We start from the raw sequence: 17,012 nt of genomic DNA on the forward strand, positions 1-17,012 counted from the left end.
TGCCAAGGCTACACCATCAACTGACCCATCATCAGGGTTCTGAGAAGGCAGGTCAGGGAGTGGGTCACTCTCTTTCTCCTGTCCTTCATCAGTTGCCATGAGCAAGCCCATATCTGCCCAGTCAACATATGGTTTTAGTCTGTTGACATGAAGTACCCTATGGGGACTCCTAGGGGTTCCAAGGTCTACCAAGTAGGTAACCTCCCCTTTTTACTCAACAATTGTGTGGGGGCCACTCCATTTGTCCTGAAGGGCTGCTGGGGCCACAGGCTCCAACACCCACACCTTCTGTCCAGGCTGTTAAACAGTCAGTACAGCCTTTTGGTCATGCCAGGCTTTTTGCAGTTCCTGGCTAGCCTCAAGGTTTTTGTTTGCCTTTTTCATGTACTCAGCCATCCTGTAGAGGAGACCAAGTACATAGTCCACTATGTCTTGTTTTGGGGGCTTGAGAGGTAACTCCCATCCTTCCTTCACCAAACACAATGGACCCCTGACAGGGTGACCAAACAAAAGTTAAAAATGGGCTGTAGCCAACCCCCTTTTGAGGAACCTCCCTGTATGCAAATAAATGGCAGAGCAAGAGCAGGTCCCATTTTCGCCTAAGCTTCTCTGGGAGTCGTTTGATCATGCCCTTTAAGGTTTTGTTGAATCTTTCAACTAAACCATTGCATGGTGGGTGATCGGGTGTTGTGAATTTGTAGTTCACATCATAAAAAAATTCTTCAAAAAAGAGGAGGGTCCTGGGGATAATTGTTAAAGACCTAAGCAGTTTTAGATCCCCACACTAATACAAAATACAAGAAAAAACTGCAGGTCTAGAATTATATACAACCCAACCAAACAATGACTAAACAAGATGTGGAGTCTTATGGAAAAAAGAATGAGATCCCATCACCCACCGAAGTGCCTTGCTTCATCATCTGGGAACTCTGAGTAAACCGAACTCTTATGAAGAAATTGAGAGGTATGGTTCAACAGAGAATAGTGAAGAGCAGCAAATGCTTCTCACATACGATAGAGCAAAATAGCTGTTTTCTGGGGTGATGGTTGCAGTGCTAGTGAAACTAAGTGAAAAAAGAAGTGATTTAAAATTGACTATCAAGACACAAAACAATTTCATTCGGTGCTGTCTTGGTGTCAATATAAAAACAGTGCATATACAGTATAAACAAATAACTGTAGGATGGATAGGTCTACATGTTTCAGCCCTTGGATATTAGAATCCCGGCTTTCGTCAGGACCTCTGAATTTTTTAACTACTGCAAAAAGTTTTAGTGCTTCAGTGTAGAATAACAAAACAAAATATGGTTGGTAACGATACAACCTACTCACTTCTGTGGATCCAAAAATGGAAAAGTACAGACAGTAGAACTGGAAAAATACCTAATGAAAAATAAAAAGACTCACATGAAACCTAGTATGTAATTCTAGAAACATTCATTTGTAGTCATTGTAGCATTGGGTTAGATATTTCAAAATATGATACTAAAAATTTACCAAAACACCACTTAGTGTATTATAAAACAAAAGTTTAAAATCAATTAATGCACTTACCTGGCATCCGCTCAGGACATGAGGCACCGCTCTATGTATAAAAAGGAGTAACAAACAACCAAGATCAGAATGAACATTGTCTGATCATGGTGACTCTCCACTGTATATATCTTTGTTATATCTAAGTCACACTGTCGAACAGCAATGGCTAAAAAGAACCACAGGAGTCCTTGTACCCATCTTGGGATAGCTCTAAGAAGGCTCTCTGACGTATTAATCATGACTGAAAATTAGATCAAATAAGCATCGATCTGCAAAGATGCCTACTATACTGAAACAAATATATTTAGGCTACTATTTATTTAGAAGACAGGAAATCTGTCTAAAGGCTTAAAGAAATGGTTACTGAAGATCATAGAGACAGTCAAGCAGTGGCCATCGGCAATGCAAGTAAAAGATATACTTAACTCTTTAAAACTAAGCCTGGGCTTTGAACTACGCTCCGCTCGCGGAGCTTGCAAAGTTTAGGTAACTTTGTGATTCGCGTAGAGCGTGAAGTTGCAGATTGCTACACAATCTACCGCGTAGCGTAGTAGTTTTGCTTCCTCACGCGCTCAATATTCATTCTCACGTGCGCGGTAATGTCTTACCGTTATTCTGCATTCGCCAACTCACTTTTCTGTCCGTTCGTGTGCGCAACGAGATTTGTAATATGGCTGCCCGAGCCTGTGAGAGTGTGTGAATGCGAACACATCATTCAGGCGCGCGAGCTGACTTCTGGCGGCTGTCTTGGTAAAATCGCGATCCCGAACATGCAAAAGCTACAATCTGGCGAAGAATATCTCTCGAGCTTCATAAAACCTTTTCTAAAATGATCATTTTGCTCAGAAAACTCCTCAGATTGTGATTTTGCTGTAGTCTTTTGTGTAAGGAGGAGTCCTTTAATTTTTTTTACTCTTTTTTTCAAGAGGAAGGAAGTGCCCCTGAGAATCCAACTTCCTGTTCCTGTCCAGCAGACTCCTCCCAGTGCTTTGTCCATGTGCTGTTCACTTTCATTTGGATTTGGAGCTGGAAGGATCACTTTTTGTGTCTGTCTGCTGCATCATACCATTGGATTGGATTTATATGAGTACTTTTTGATTTGAGATTTAATTTACTACAAGTAAGTTGGAGAATTTGGGTGTTTGTTTCATTGGGGCTTGTTTGTACCTACAATTTTCTGGGATTTTCATTGTTTTTAAAAATTATTGTTGTGGGTGGCCTGTACTTTCAATAGGGGCCTAGTTGTTTTTCTTTGCAATTTCAGCCAGTAGGGTACCCATGGGTCCATGTTTCTGTGGTGTCTGTTGAATTTAAACATCATGTAGGGCATGGATGGCATAGGATTGAAATGCAAATTGTGGCTGTGGTGTATTTCACTGTTTGTGCGTGTGTGTGTGTGTGTGTGTGTGTGAAATACCTTTGTTGGATGTGTGTGCTTGATGTTTAACTTCTTTACAATCCTTTCATAGCCCTGTTGATTTTAATTTTTGTATTAAAGCTGTGTTGTTTAGCAGGCCTCCTTTGTCCTGTCATATATAGGCCTGCTTCAATTCATTGTTTTCCATGGCCTGTTGTGACTGTGAGTGGCCATGTGGCAATTTTGTGGTGGTAGTTTAGTAGTGTGTGCTTCTTTTTCCATAAAGGCCTGCATTTCTTTTCTTTGTTCCCCTTAGCTTATGCTTCTTGTTGTTGTGTCCTGGCCATGAGTGTGGCGGCCATTTTGTCAAGGCAGGCATTGTGCTTTTGCCATAGGCTTACATTGTCTGTCTTCCATTTCTTGTTGTTGTGGGTGGGTAGCGGCCATTTTGTTGAGCCATCCAAGTAGTGTGCTTGCTTTTGCCATTCTGTTCCAAGCTTGTGGCCTAGTCTGCCAGTAGTAGTCCCAGAGGTAGTTATCCACAAATCATGGGTGCATAAAAACAGTTTGTGTTATCTGTTGAATTTTTAAACCATGGATGGCTTTGGATTGAATTGCAAAAGGTGTTTTTTGGGGTGGAATTGCAGTTTTTGGGTGTGTGTTAAATAAATAGGGCTTTTCAGCCAGTAGGTAACCCTAGGGATTCATCTCGCGTACTTTTGGTAACTCTGCACAGCGCAACAACGCGGACTTACAGTTTTTGTCATTTTCCCGCTCTCAATATGTGTGTACGCGATAACTACTTTTTGTACAGTTCGTGATGCCGAACACGCAGAATTTGCAAACTGGCAAACAATATCTCGCAAGCAACATAAAACCTTCTCAAACGCTGATTTTGTGCATTTTGCTAAAAAAACTCCTCAGGTTGTCATTCTGCTGTAGTTTTGGAGCACGGAGTCACTTTTATTTAAAAAAATATATTTTTAGGAGAATAAGTAAGTTCCACAGAGACTACAACTTCCTGTCCTTTGTAATCACTTTTTTGTTATTATTGTGGTGGCTGGCCTGAGCAGCATGTGGGTGGCGGCCATTTTGTGGAGGCAGGCATTGTGCTTTTGCAATAGGCCTGCATTGTCTGTCTTGTATTCCTGACCGTTTCTTGTTTTTGTTAGTGGCCTGGCCATGTGGTGGCGGCCATTTTGTGGGACCAGCCACTGTGCTCTTTCCATAGGCCTCCAAGCTTGTGGCCTAGTCGGACAGTAGGCCCAGTGGTACTACTCACCAATCATCACGGGTGCATGGAAGTTAAACAACTGTTTTTGTGTTGTGCGTTAAATTTCAACATGCATGGCTTTGGATTGAATTGTAAAATGTGGGCTTTATTTTTTTTCTGGGGTATATTTCACTTTTTGGGTATTGTAAATAAATGCCTTTAGTTTTTATATGTATATGTTCGTTGTTGCTCCCTGATGCTGCATCCATCCCATAAGATGCACACATTTGTATTTGGGGCAAACAGGCTACACTACATTTATGTTTTTGTTCTTTGCTATTCTTATTCTTCCTGAGTGTACACAGTACAGTACAAGTACACCAGAACCCCTGGCCTTGTCAGTCTCCTAAATGGCTATACTGTTGTTGTTCACTGACTTAATAAAATTTAAATTGTGACCACCCACCAGACACTAAGAAGTTATATATTATATTATTTATCTTTTGACTGATGTTCTTCTGGCTTTTCTGCTTTTAGGTGCACAAAAGACGGAGGAGGTGTGTCATCATCAACGACCGTTGTGGTGTCAGACCGACGTCCTGCTGCTGTACACGACGTGACGTGACGTGTGAGTGACCTGACCAGCCATCTCTGCAACTTGTGCAACTGAGTGCTGTTTTGACATCTGAAGAAGATGCCCCCAAAGAAAGCAGGTAGTAGGTCCTCCGGTACCAAGAAAGTTGCCATGGAGAAGAAGGAACAGAAGAAGAAGGAAGTGTCACTTAAGTCTGGTGTGCCTCCTAAAACCTTTTTTGGGACACCAAAAATGATGCCTGCAGCTGCGGTGTCCGGGGGCCAAGCTGGGGGCAGAACCTCCGCATCAGTGGGCCCAACCCACCAACCCAGGCCCAAGCAGATGAGTGTGGAAGAGGTAGCCAGCCTAATGGTGGAAAGCAGTGATGCTGAGCCTGAACTAAACTTATTGCTATCTCAAAGTAGTACACAATCAACGCAGGAGGGAACACAGCAGATAAGTTGCCAACAAAAACAGCCGCAACCACCGCCCGCAATAGTAGCTGTAGTTCCTCCTGAAGTAGGGGCAGTTCAGGAAATTGAGCCTCATGCAGAGGAAGAAGAGGAAGCTACTCCTTCAGAAGTTCCATTGTCTTCCAAATCCCCAGCAAGGAAAAGGAGGGTTAGTACATCAAGTTCTTCACCAAGCCCCCTTCTGATGATCTAGATGCCACTTGGAAGCCACAAACTGAGTCTGAGAGGGAGACACGTCACAAGAGCTGGCATGGGAAAAGGAAGGTTCCAGAAAGCCTTACACTTACGGAGGTTGATGTAGAAGAGCAGGATGATGATGATGATGATGATGATGAGCCAGTCATCACGAACATCACTCCCGGGCCTGAGGAGATGGAGACCAACATTTTTACACTATCCAAAATGTCTGCGAGGGATGTAGCACACATCCCTCCAACACAGGTAACACCAACACGACCTCCAGCTTCCATATTTACATTAGCAAAGGGTGAACAGCGTCCTACATCCAGCACAAGCACCACCTCAGCAGAAGTAGGTAGTGGTACTGCACAGAGTCAAATTCAACACACACCCTCCAGTTCATCCGGCATTGGAAGTGGCACCTCCAGCAGGAGACAAAAGTTAAGCTCCCCAGTGTGGGACTTCTTTACGGTTAGTGGAAAGGAGGAGAACATTGCTATATGCTCCGTTTGTCATACCTCTGTTAGTCGTGGTAAGCTTGTTACAAACTATGGTACCGGAGGCCAAATGACCGATCTGAAAAAACACCACGCAATCCAGTGGGAGGAGCACTTTTGTCGCATAAAAACTGGAACCATTGCTGTTGGGGATGAACGAGTAGAATGTCCGCTCACGGTGGAACAGGAAGAAGAAGAAGAGGGAGACATTCTCTGTGGTAGTGGTACACAAAGTAGCCCTGTCCCCAGCACTGCAGTGGTAATGCCCACATCCTCAGCAACATCTCAGTTGCACAAGAGTAAGAGTCAGCCTAAGACACCAAGGAGTACTGCTTTTAAAAAAAGTGCAACGTTGAGCACAGGAAGGAATACCACGCAGCCTACCATTCTTAGCATGTTTAATAGGCCAGAGGGGCAGTACGATCGCAACCACCCAATACCACGTTTGTACAATGCGAAACTGGCTAAAATGTTAGCACTGGACCTTCTCCCTTTTTCTTTTGTTGAAGGGGTGGGTTTTCTTAAATTTGTGAACACCATCTGCCCAAAATGGAAGGTTCCCAGCCGCTACTATTTTGCAAGAGTTGCTGTTCCAGCACTACATCACGACATGCTGGAATTGCTTGGAAAAGCCATAAAACAGAGTGCTGTTCAGAGTATCCACCTGACAACAGACATGTGGACCAGTTGCCAAGACACTGATTACATGTGCATCACTGCACACTGGGTCTCTTTTTCGGGTGTTAAAGATAAGATATCTGAAGGTGTTGTTGACACCGCTAAGATTTTTAAAGACACTCGCAAACATGCAACTGTAGCCATGTTTGCTATGGAGAAATCGCATACTGCTGCAAACATTTTGGATGAATTTAACAGCAAGTTGTTTGAGTGGCTGCGACCAAGAGGGCTTAACATTGGTTTTGTTGCCACAGACAATGGCAGGAATGTAGTTAGGGCCATGAAAGATGGTGGCTATTTCAGGGTCCTGTGTTTGGCACACTGTATTAACATTGTTGTTCAAGACTTTCTGAAAAATGAAAGCAAAGTCAGCAACTTACTGACCACCTGCAGAAGAATATGCACACGTTTCAACCATTCTTTTAAAGCCTGGAAGCAGCTGAGGGTCATTCAACGTGACCATAAAATGCCGGTCAACGCACTCATCCAGGAGGTGCCAAAACGTTGGAACTCAACTTATTACATGCTTGAGCGTCCGTTTGAGCAGTACATACCACTCAATGCTTATGTCATGAAAAGGTCAGGAGATCATACTGTGAAAGGCATGACCATTGAGATGGCCCAATGGGACCTCGTTAAATGCCTGACAGAGATGCTGCTTCCTTTTGAGGTCTTCACACGTGAAGTCAGCAGGGAGGACTGTACTATGGGCCAAGCTATCCCATTGTTGTACGTGCTAGAGCAAGAGCTGAAGGAGGTGTCAGAAATGTACGCAGGTGTGGATGACAAAGTAGACGCATATTATTTGGCGGACACCTTAGCCGCTCACTTATCTGACAATACAAGGATTCAAAATAACATTGTGTCACATCGACATTACATTACTGCCTCAATTATTGCTGAGCAGTAATGAAGTAATTCCTTTTTCAGAAGTGGATGTTGCCAAGTACAAAACTTTGATAGCTGAGGAAGCCACTGACTTTGAAAACGAACAGATCTAAATTAGAGGCCCGCCACTCCAGGGCAGAAAAAGTACTACAGGGCACCCAGAGTCAAGTTCTACTTCATAGGCCGAGAGCAGTGCGTTTGTCTCCTAGCAGTCAACAACACTGCCAGCAATAAAATCAACAACAGCACCAACAGGATCATCAGCCACATTTAAATAAACGGCAGGTGATTGGTTTCTACGGAAAGGGTTTTGTACGGCCATTACTGATGCGAAGGCAAAAGAGGCCAAGCAAATCGGAGCACCCCTGAACATTGAACGGATGGTTCAGGCCTATCTCGATGACACCACAGAGGTCTTCATGGAGCAAAGCCGATTGGTGTATTGGTATGGGAAAAGAAGCCAATGGCCAGTGCTCAGCAGGCTGGTGATAAAGTATGTGGCGTGCCCTGTCGCAAGTGTCTCTACAGAGCGTGTTTTCAGTGCTGCTGGTGCCATTTTTACTGTGAAAAGGACCAGTCTCTCGCCCAAAAGTGTGGAGAGGTTAACCATGATCAAAATGAATCAGCACTTTATACCACCGGAGTACAAAATACGTGAATCACAGCAGGAAGAGGAGAGCGACTTCGATGACATAAGTAGTGGGTTCTTACATGACGTACTTCTGTCCGAACCACCAGAGTTTGAGGACGAGCTCCTCTTCCCTGACAACTAGGCTTTCAAATTGTTCTTCCTTCCTTTATTTGTGTGTGTATCTGTTTTTCTGGTTCAAATCTAATCCCAACAAATCCATCAACAGTCTCCTCTTTTTATTTCCCTATTTGAGTTGCACGTCTGTGCATAACTGTCCCCTCCACTCCTCAGAGTCCTGCTCCATCTTCCTTATGCTCCCTAAGTGCATTTCAAGCAAGCCAGACATTGGATGGAGATGGAGAATAGTACAATACATGTTGCCTCTAACAGACCCTCCATAAGAAGTGAAACGTGACTACAGCTATATCCTGTTTTGTTTCCAAGCCGTAATAAACTCATCACTGACTGTCAGAAGGCTAGGCAGGCATCTGATCTGACAGCCAAAGAGAACAGCAAGACCGGTAATGAGTGATTATTATGAATGATGGCATGCATTGCATTGGATGCTTGCTGACTACGAGTGAATGTGCATGAAGTCGAACTATACTAGTTTATCTCTAAAGTAAAAGTGACTCAGGTGACAGTCAATGTTTCCTTGTTGTTTAATAACTACATTGTACTCCTACCACTGCAGGTGCCGGCCAATATCCGTTGCAATTTTGTAATATGGAATATATTATAAACTTAATCAGTCACTACTGACTGAGTTGGTGTTGGAGAACACGTACCACACGGTCATGATGCTGAGCATACTATCTTTGCACACAGTCAGTCAGTTGGATCGGAGATAATTGATGGAATAACTGCGTTTCATGGACTGCCTTAAAAGGTAAACAGTTTCAACAAGAACCACAGCAGACCTAGGCTACATGTCCGTGTAGTGGTGTGGACTGGAGTAGAGTGTAGTGGTATGAGGGACAGTGGCGCATTGATTTAGTCACTTCATTTGGAAAATGCTAGGTTGCTGCAGTGCATATGCCTTTTGTCTGGCTCAGTCAACATTTAAGGTAAATGGGGTAGGGTGCCTGGCCTGTGCTGTGGTTGGCCTGTTCTGTGGCTGTGCTGGCTCCTGTCCCGTTGTAGCTTAATGCTGTAGAGTAGACACTATGTATCCTATACAAGCCGCCGCAGTCTGAAAGTGTTCTCTCAAGAGTCTTCTCTTCTCTTCTTGCACTCCACTGTAATTGAGTTTATTTTTGTTAATTCAGTTATTTTGTTTTCCATCTACACTTACAGGCCGTCCTTTAACCTGTGCTATAGTGGGAGAAACAACTCACACTTACCTTACCAATCCACATCAGGCAGGCAGTGGTACCCAAGATTGATGTGCGGAGTGTCCATGGAAGGGAGGACCAAGAGGAATGATGAGAATGATGCAACTCCACATTTGGACCAGGAAAATACAGTAACTTTAGTATCATTCATCATTCGTCTTTAAATTTATTTGATTCCTTTTTTCTCTTCAATCATTACGACTGTGTGTTGTGGTTTGTTTGGTAATTGATCCCTACAACAGTTTTTTTCATTTCCTTTGCTAGCTTGAAAAATAAAAGTAAGCCCGGTACAGCATGTAATTTGGTTCGGTCTGAGGGCGGCAGACAGGCAAGGCAAATTTCATATTAATAATTTCTGCCCTGTACTGTCTAATTGTATAGTAGTAGTTAGTAAGTACAACTCATTATCATTAACCATCAAGTTCTCTTCATCATCATGCATGCATTTCCTTTTTCTCACTTTATAGATTTCTTTGATAATGGATAATGGTCGTCTTACAAGATTGTGTTTTACTTTTGTTGTGTCCATGCATACTGTCTGTTTTTCTTTGTCAAACCTTTCCCAAAACCCTCCTTCCAATCCATTTATCAATCCCTAACCCTCTTCCCCCAGGCTGTGTGATTTATATTGAGGTGTGATATGACTACATTAAATGTACACCAACAATTGATCACACGCTTGCTGGGGCAGATGTGGTGAAAGCAACACTAATTGAATTTCAACTAAGGCAGGGCAAGGATCTTCTTCTGCTTGCCCACCCATGCTGTACTTTGCTTTGTTCTACTACTCCTCCCACAGTCTGTCTCAGTCAAGTGACTTTCTCTTTCTTTTTTCAAATGCTATTGCCAGTGTCTACTACTACCACAATAATGGTATCTTCTCCATTCATTTGGGAAACCAACCATGCAGCCATCAGTGTGCCGAACTTCATCATCATCAATCACAGGTAAGATACGTTTGGTGGGAGGTATAATGGACTAGGAGGAGAGACTGACAGTACTAGTATGACAATTAAAAAATAACTCAGTGAGGGGTACCGCATCTATCTGTTTGTTTGTTACAAAATCGACAGACCTTTAAATCAAACACTGGCTGCGGTCATGCAACAGCAAGGAAACAATGTAACAAACCATGTGACTTAAATTGAATTCGGAAAACAGTAACCCACCACAAAACATTAACATCGTATGTTTAAGTAAATATTATAAAATGTAATTTACCCTAACAAAAATAAACTATCCCACTCTGCCCTAACCCACCCCCCTCCCTAACCCCAACCAATGTCCAAAACGAAAGTGAAAGTCCCAAATGTCCGTAAGTGAAACCCCAACGCCAAAAACCTACCCACCAACAAAAGGAATTGAAAAAGGGTCAAATGACAAGGTCCTATAGTCGGCGGGCCTTCCGGTGTTTATCCACCAGGATTTTTACACGCTCCTCTAGGTGCTCCTCCAAGCGGGCCATCCGGCGGAGCAGCCGGAGGCGAAATGCCCTGCAGTTACATGCAGGGTGGGGGGCAGCAGTGGTAGAGATGGAGGCACGGTGACAGGCGGCTGCCGGACCACGGCGCCGTAAAACTGGAGGCAGGCCTGACTGGGGCCCGGGGCATTGGAGGAGGCTGCAGCCGCCTCCTCCTCCTCCTCCGCCTGAGCCACCAGCTGGCGAAATTCATCGCAAATGGCCTACAGTTTACGGCGCTGGACCCTGGCTGCCAACTCCTTCCTCGTTGGTTTAGGTGTGGAAGAAGTATCTATATCAAGAAAGAAAAAGAACATTTTGTAACCAATACTCTTAGCAAAACAGAAACACTAAATTCATTCAACACAGTGTCACAGTATCACTAGCAAGCACAGTACATAACATTTGTGATTTGGTGGTAAGTATCTATACTCCTACTTCCTCGGACTCTAACATTTGTGGGAGTTTCCGACATTATACTCGTACTATGTACTCCAGTACACACCAGTCGTGTTGTTCTTATCTCTAGTTCAGCGCAATTACATAACCTTGTTGTAGCCGGCATGCCAGCTCAGTCAGCTAAGCTTACACCCAAGATAAACAGATATGAGTCACATGATGCAGACTCACGTTAGTTTAATTTACTACTGCTGTCTGCAGGTGGGGAAGCTCATATTTTTGTATTACGGCCGGTGGCACTGGCCATACTCTGTCTGTTACATGAGGGCAAATGATCAATTTTACTTTCACCCTGCCCTGGGTACTAGAAAAAGGCTGATTATTTATCGGATCCAATGATCATTGCTTATATTATAGATGGTAATACGACATCAGGTCAGTAGCGGTCAGTGGTGGGAGTGCTGCCGGGCAGTGACATAGAAAGGTGCAGGGTATGGGTAGTAAACTATGGATTACAGACAATCAGAGGTAATTAAACAATACATATAAATAAATAAAACAAATTTTGTTGCACGCACTGCATCGCATTTGGCAGTGCAGTGCGCACAATGAAAATCATTTTATTTATTTTTATGTTTACTTACCTGTATTTGGCCGTACTACATAGTTTACTTGCCACCCACCCTGCCCCTCCCCATGTCACCGCCCGCCAGCACTCCCACCACCGACTGCTACTGCATAGGGTACTTTGCTTTCATTGATTGTGTTTGCGCTTCGGCTTGATAAAATATATATATATATATATATTCACTGAAAAAACCATAGGTTTCAGGGGCGTTATAGTTAACTGGACTTTTCACTCGTACAAAACCATTGAAATTCCTGCGTTATAGTTAGTTCAGCTAACTATAACTCACGCGCCCTCAATGCACTGCTGATGACGTCACATATTACATCACTCATGACATGGTCAGTGACATCACTGATGACATCACTGATGACATCTCAAATGACATCACTGATGACATCATCCAGTGAATGTGTGTTTTTCTGAAAATTACATATGTTTTATATATGTATATCTCAGGGTCGATGGAAGAATAAATGGGTATATAAGTGTCTAAATGGATGATTTGTTTTTGAAAAATTGATTGTATAACTGACTGATTAAGTGTATCTTAGTGAATACATGGCTTAGTGAGTAATGTTTAAATATGTAAATATATTTGTGTATAAGTGGCTGCATGGGTTGGTGAGTAGCTACATGAGTTTCTATATAGGTTATTAGTTCGTTTTTTGAGTATCGGTATGAGTGTCTGAGTGTTTGTAGGGTTCGGTGGGGGGTAATACGTAGTGCATAGGTGCATGAATGAGTGACTCACTGTTTGTATGTGTTGAAGACAGCATGTGTGTAGGACTGTATGGGTAGATGAGTGTGTGCATGGGTGTGTTAGTGAGTGAATGACTGTCTCAAAAGTGTCTTTATGAGTAACTACGTATGTTTTAAACTAGCATTTGTGACTATTGGTGTATATAAGTGAGTATATGGGAGAGTGAGAGATTGGAAGAGTTCCTGTATGAATAAGTATGTGTTTCTATAAGTGATTGTTTAAAAGACTAAGTATGTGTAAGTTTCTGTAGAAGTAAGTGTGTGGTGTGTGTTTAACTGTATATGGAAGCAAATGGATGTTTGATTCTTTATTAGCATGAGTGACTGTGTGTGAGTAACTCTATGGATGAGTGGCGTTGTGTAACAGGATGTATAGGTGTATGAGTAAATATGATGAGTGAGTACATGTATGAGTGACTGTATAGGACTGTTGGTGAATGAGTGGATGTGTATGTGGATTTTAGAATTACTGAATAGGTTGTTGTAACTGGTATTGGTATGTCCATTGTTTTGAAAATGTTAGTTTCTATTTTTGAATGTGTGTATCAAAGGTTTTATTAGGGGTAGAGGAGATCTGCCACTCTATCACAAGGATGATGTAATCAGTGATGTCATGAGTGATGTCACTGACCATGTCATGAGTGATGTAATATGTGATGTCATCAGCAGTGCATTGCGGGCGCGCGAGTTATAGTTAGCTGAACTAACTATAACGCGGGAATTTCAATGGTTTTGTACGAGTGAAAAGTCCAGTTAACTATAACGCCCCTGAAACCATGGTTTTATCAGTGAATTTGTAAGGTTTTTTAAATGCTAATTCCTAACTATAACGTGCCTGAAACCTATGTTTTCAAAGGTTTTTGAAATGCTAATTTCTAACTATGCCTACAGCAATAGGACATGTGAAGAAAGAAGAAAAAGCGCACAGAAAGAAAAAAAAGAAATGCAGAAAGAAGCAACAGAAGTCCTCAAAGACGAAGAAAAGTGCAGGAAGAAGGATAACGTGCAGAAAGAACAAACAGAAGAGCAGAAAGAAGCCTTGTTGCAAAATCATCCTGTACCCTCAACTTTTTCAGACTGATACTGGTGGTAACTGAGTCTGACTAACCAGTCCTAGAGCCAGTGCTATGTTAAAAGACACTCAGAATACAGTGAAAACACCTACATACACTAGGGAACATTATGCGTTGGGGTCCCCCAGTGATTAGCATGACCTCCTCTGTAAGCCCCTAGAATATAATAGGGCAGGGGATTAAAACTACCTCTTAAAACGCGCCACAGGGCGTGTTTGCACACATCACCTCAGGCCCCGTCCCCTTCCTTCCCCACTGTGTAAACACGCCCTGTGGCCGTTTTAAGTTGGGAGATTAAGTCCCCTTGAATCCTGAGGGTCCCTAGTGTCCAACTTGCCCATTAGGTACCTCCAGTAAGCGCCACAGAGCTGCGTTGCAGAGAGGTGTGAAAAGTGGCACGGCCTGGACCACCTCTCTGCAACGCAGCTCAGTGGCACTTACTGGAAGCACCTGGTGGGCTAGTTAGCCCCCAGGGGCCCTCAGGATTGAAGGGGAATTATTTCCTCAACTTAAAACGTGCCATAAGGCGTGTTTGCACATGTCACCTCATGCCCCGTCCCCTCCCTTCCCCACTGTGTAAACACACCCTGTGGCCGTTTTAAGTTGGGAGATTAAGTCCCCTTGAATCCTGAGGGTCCCTAGAGGCAAAAAAGCCCACTAGGTACGTCCAGTAAGCGCCATTGCAGAGAGGTGTAAAAAGGGGCACGGCCTGCACCACCTCTCTGCAACGCAGAGCAGTGGCGCTTACTGGAAGCACCTGGTGGGCTAGTTGGCCTCCAGGGTCCCTCAGGATTGAAAGGGAATTATTTCCCCAACTTAAAACGCACCACAGGGCGTGTTTGCACATGTCACCTCAGGCCCCATACCCTCCCTTGACCACTGTGTAAACGCGCCCAGTGGCCGTTCTAAGTTGAGAGATTAAGTCCCCTTGAATCCTAATGGTCCCTAGGGTCAAACTAGCCCACTAGGTACCTCTAGTAAGCACCACAGAGCTGCGTGGCATAGAGGTGTAAAAAGGGGCGTGGCCTCAGAACACCTGTCTGCAACGCAGCTCCCTGGCGCATAATGGGGATACCTGTTGGGCTAGTTGGCCCTCAGGGACCCTCAGTTTTGAAGGGGAATTAATTCCCCAACCTACAATTGGCCAGGAGGCGCGTTTGCAGAGTGCTGCAAGGAGGGGGCATGGCCTCCGGCGTGATGCCGGTCTTTTATTTATTTTATTTTTTTAAGAAGGAGGGCTATGTGGCCCCCCTTCTTTTTCTAATTTATTGGCCCTGGGGACCCCATCCCCCAGGGCCTGCACCCTAATTTTTTTTGTTGAAAATAAATTTGGAAGGGGGCCGCGTGACCCCCCTCTCAAGTCCTTAATCGGCGCCAGGGACCCCAACCCCCGGGTCATGGCCTTTTTTTTTTTATTCTTTAGGAAGAGGCTGCGTTGCCCCCCTCCTCAGGCCACTTATGGCCCAAGGGACCCCATCCCCCGGGGCCGGCCTTTGTTTTTTAATATTTAAAATATATATATATTTATAGAAACACCTAGGACATGCTGGACAAACTATATGTACCTATCACCATGACGATTAGCGTGATATTCATTAAAAGGCGACTATGCATACAATGAATCCACGTGGAATGTATTTACACCGCTAGTGAAGTTCTGACGTGTCTGACGCCCTACCATGCCTAATCCCGGCGCCCCCGCCGGTGGGTACTCTCGAAGTAGACACCCTTGTCGTTTATTTATACAAACATGGGTAGCTATTGACGGGCACATTTACTACACGCCCATCAAGTCATTCAAAGGGGATTCGACAAAATTCGACCCAAACTATGCAAGAAACCCCCCTCACGGTTAATAAAACACACATCCACCGCCGGATGTGTAATACTTTTAATTTTACTCTCTGGAAAGGAGATGAACCTCACTTGAGAGTCACAGCGTGCTCCTGGCTGAGCCCAATGCTGTGTTACACCCACCAGTGCCCGCCGAGTGCCACACACCTCTGTGTTGTATTCCACCAGCTAGTGCGTATGCTATGACACTCTCTAGCCCATGTGCACTGTAACACCACCCCGTGAATATGTCATGCCACACTTGCCTTCGCACAGGTTATATTGCCCCATCTAACGTGCCTTCCTCGATGCCTATGTTATAACGCACAGCGCTATGCCATACATATGGTCTTTGGCAAGGACCAGGATATATGGTCAGATGATTGGTGGCCCCCCTCTTTAGGCAGCTGCCCTATACCTACCAAATCTGCTAGAAACCTAGGTGTCATCTTCGACACACAGCTCTCCATGGAGCTACAGGTGAATAGAACGGTGGCGACCTGCTGGGGGGTCATTAAGACCCTAAAAAGGATTGTGAACTATCTGTCCCCACAGGCGCGGAAACAGGTGGTGATTGCCCTTGTTGGCTCAAGGCTTGATTACTGTAACTCCGTGTACGCCGGGGCTAACAAGGGCCTGCTCCAGCGTCTACAGGTCATACAGAACGCTGCAGCGCGGTTCGCCCTTGCCTTGCCCTGGTTGTCATCAATGACCGTAGCGAGGAAGAACCTCCATTGGCTCCCCATTCCGTCAAGGATCACTTTTAAACTTCTTTGCCTTACATTTAAGGCTCTAACTGCAGGCTCAGCTGATGCTCTTGGTTCATTACTTACCAGATATGTTCCAAGTAGACACTTACGCTCCAGTGAACAATACCAACTGGTAATCCCTAGAGCCAAGAAGGCTAGATGGGGCTCTAAAGCCTTTTCCATATTAGCACCTCTTATGTGGAATTCACTCCCCCTTGAAATCAAGCGACTTCCTTCCCTTGACCTCTTTAGGAAGTCCTTGAAAACATGGCTCTTCGTTAAGGCATACCAGTAGGCTCTGTTTCTGTCTGCTATCAGCTACACATTTGGTTTAGGCGCCTTGACGCCCACTGGGCATAGCTGCGCATTACAAATAATATTTCATTCATTCATATTTCATTACAATCTGGGATCCATATTTTTGTCACAGTACATATGCAATGTTACACTCCCAAGCACATATTTTATATTACAACTTTAGAGACTAGTTAGGTTACACAACACTGCCCTGTGCATATTACATTCCAAGGCGCATATCTCATAGCACGCGCTAGTGCCTGTACTATCTTGCGCTCTCCAATGAATCTGTCATTAAGCACAATGTATTGCATATTATATTTCAAGCCCCTGTTCATCTCATATCACACTTTTTGGTGCATAGTTTATACCATATACTATATCTAGTTTTCATTTTCAATCGTGCTCTCAGGACTATGTTCTATATAACACTGCGTCCACCTACCCCTTT

The 17,012-nt window shown here is 44.0% G+C and overlaps 1 long non-coding RNA gene across 1 annotated transcript in view; it reads right to left on the bottom strand.

Annotated features, from left to right (window-relative positions):
* Positions 1 to 9,516: 9,516 nt before the first annotated feature.
* The window catches only part of LOC146839204 (uncharacterized), a 118,857-nt gene continuing 111,361 nt past the window's right edge, over positions 9,517 to 17,012 (bottom strand). The window contains exon 7 of the long non-coding RNA XR_014960806.1: positions 9,517 to 11,112. This is a non-coding gene — a long non-coding RNA (uncharacterized LOC146839204). The remainder of the gene's footprint in view (positions 11,113 to 17,012) is intronic.

This window comes from Triturus cristatus, chromosome 4_2 (assembly GCF_964204655.1).
Source record: "Triturus cristatus chromosome 4_2, aTriCri1.1, whole genome shotgun sequence".
NCBI lineage: Eukaryota > Metazoa > Chordata > Amphibia > Caudata > Salamandridae > Triturus > Triturus cristatus.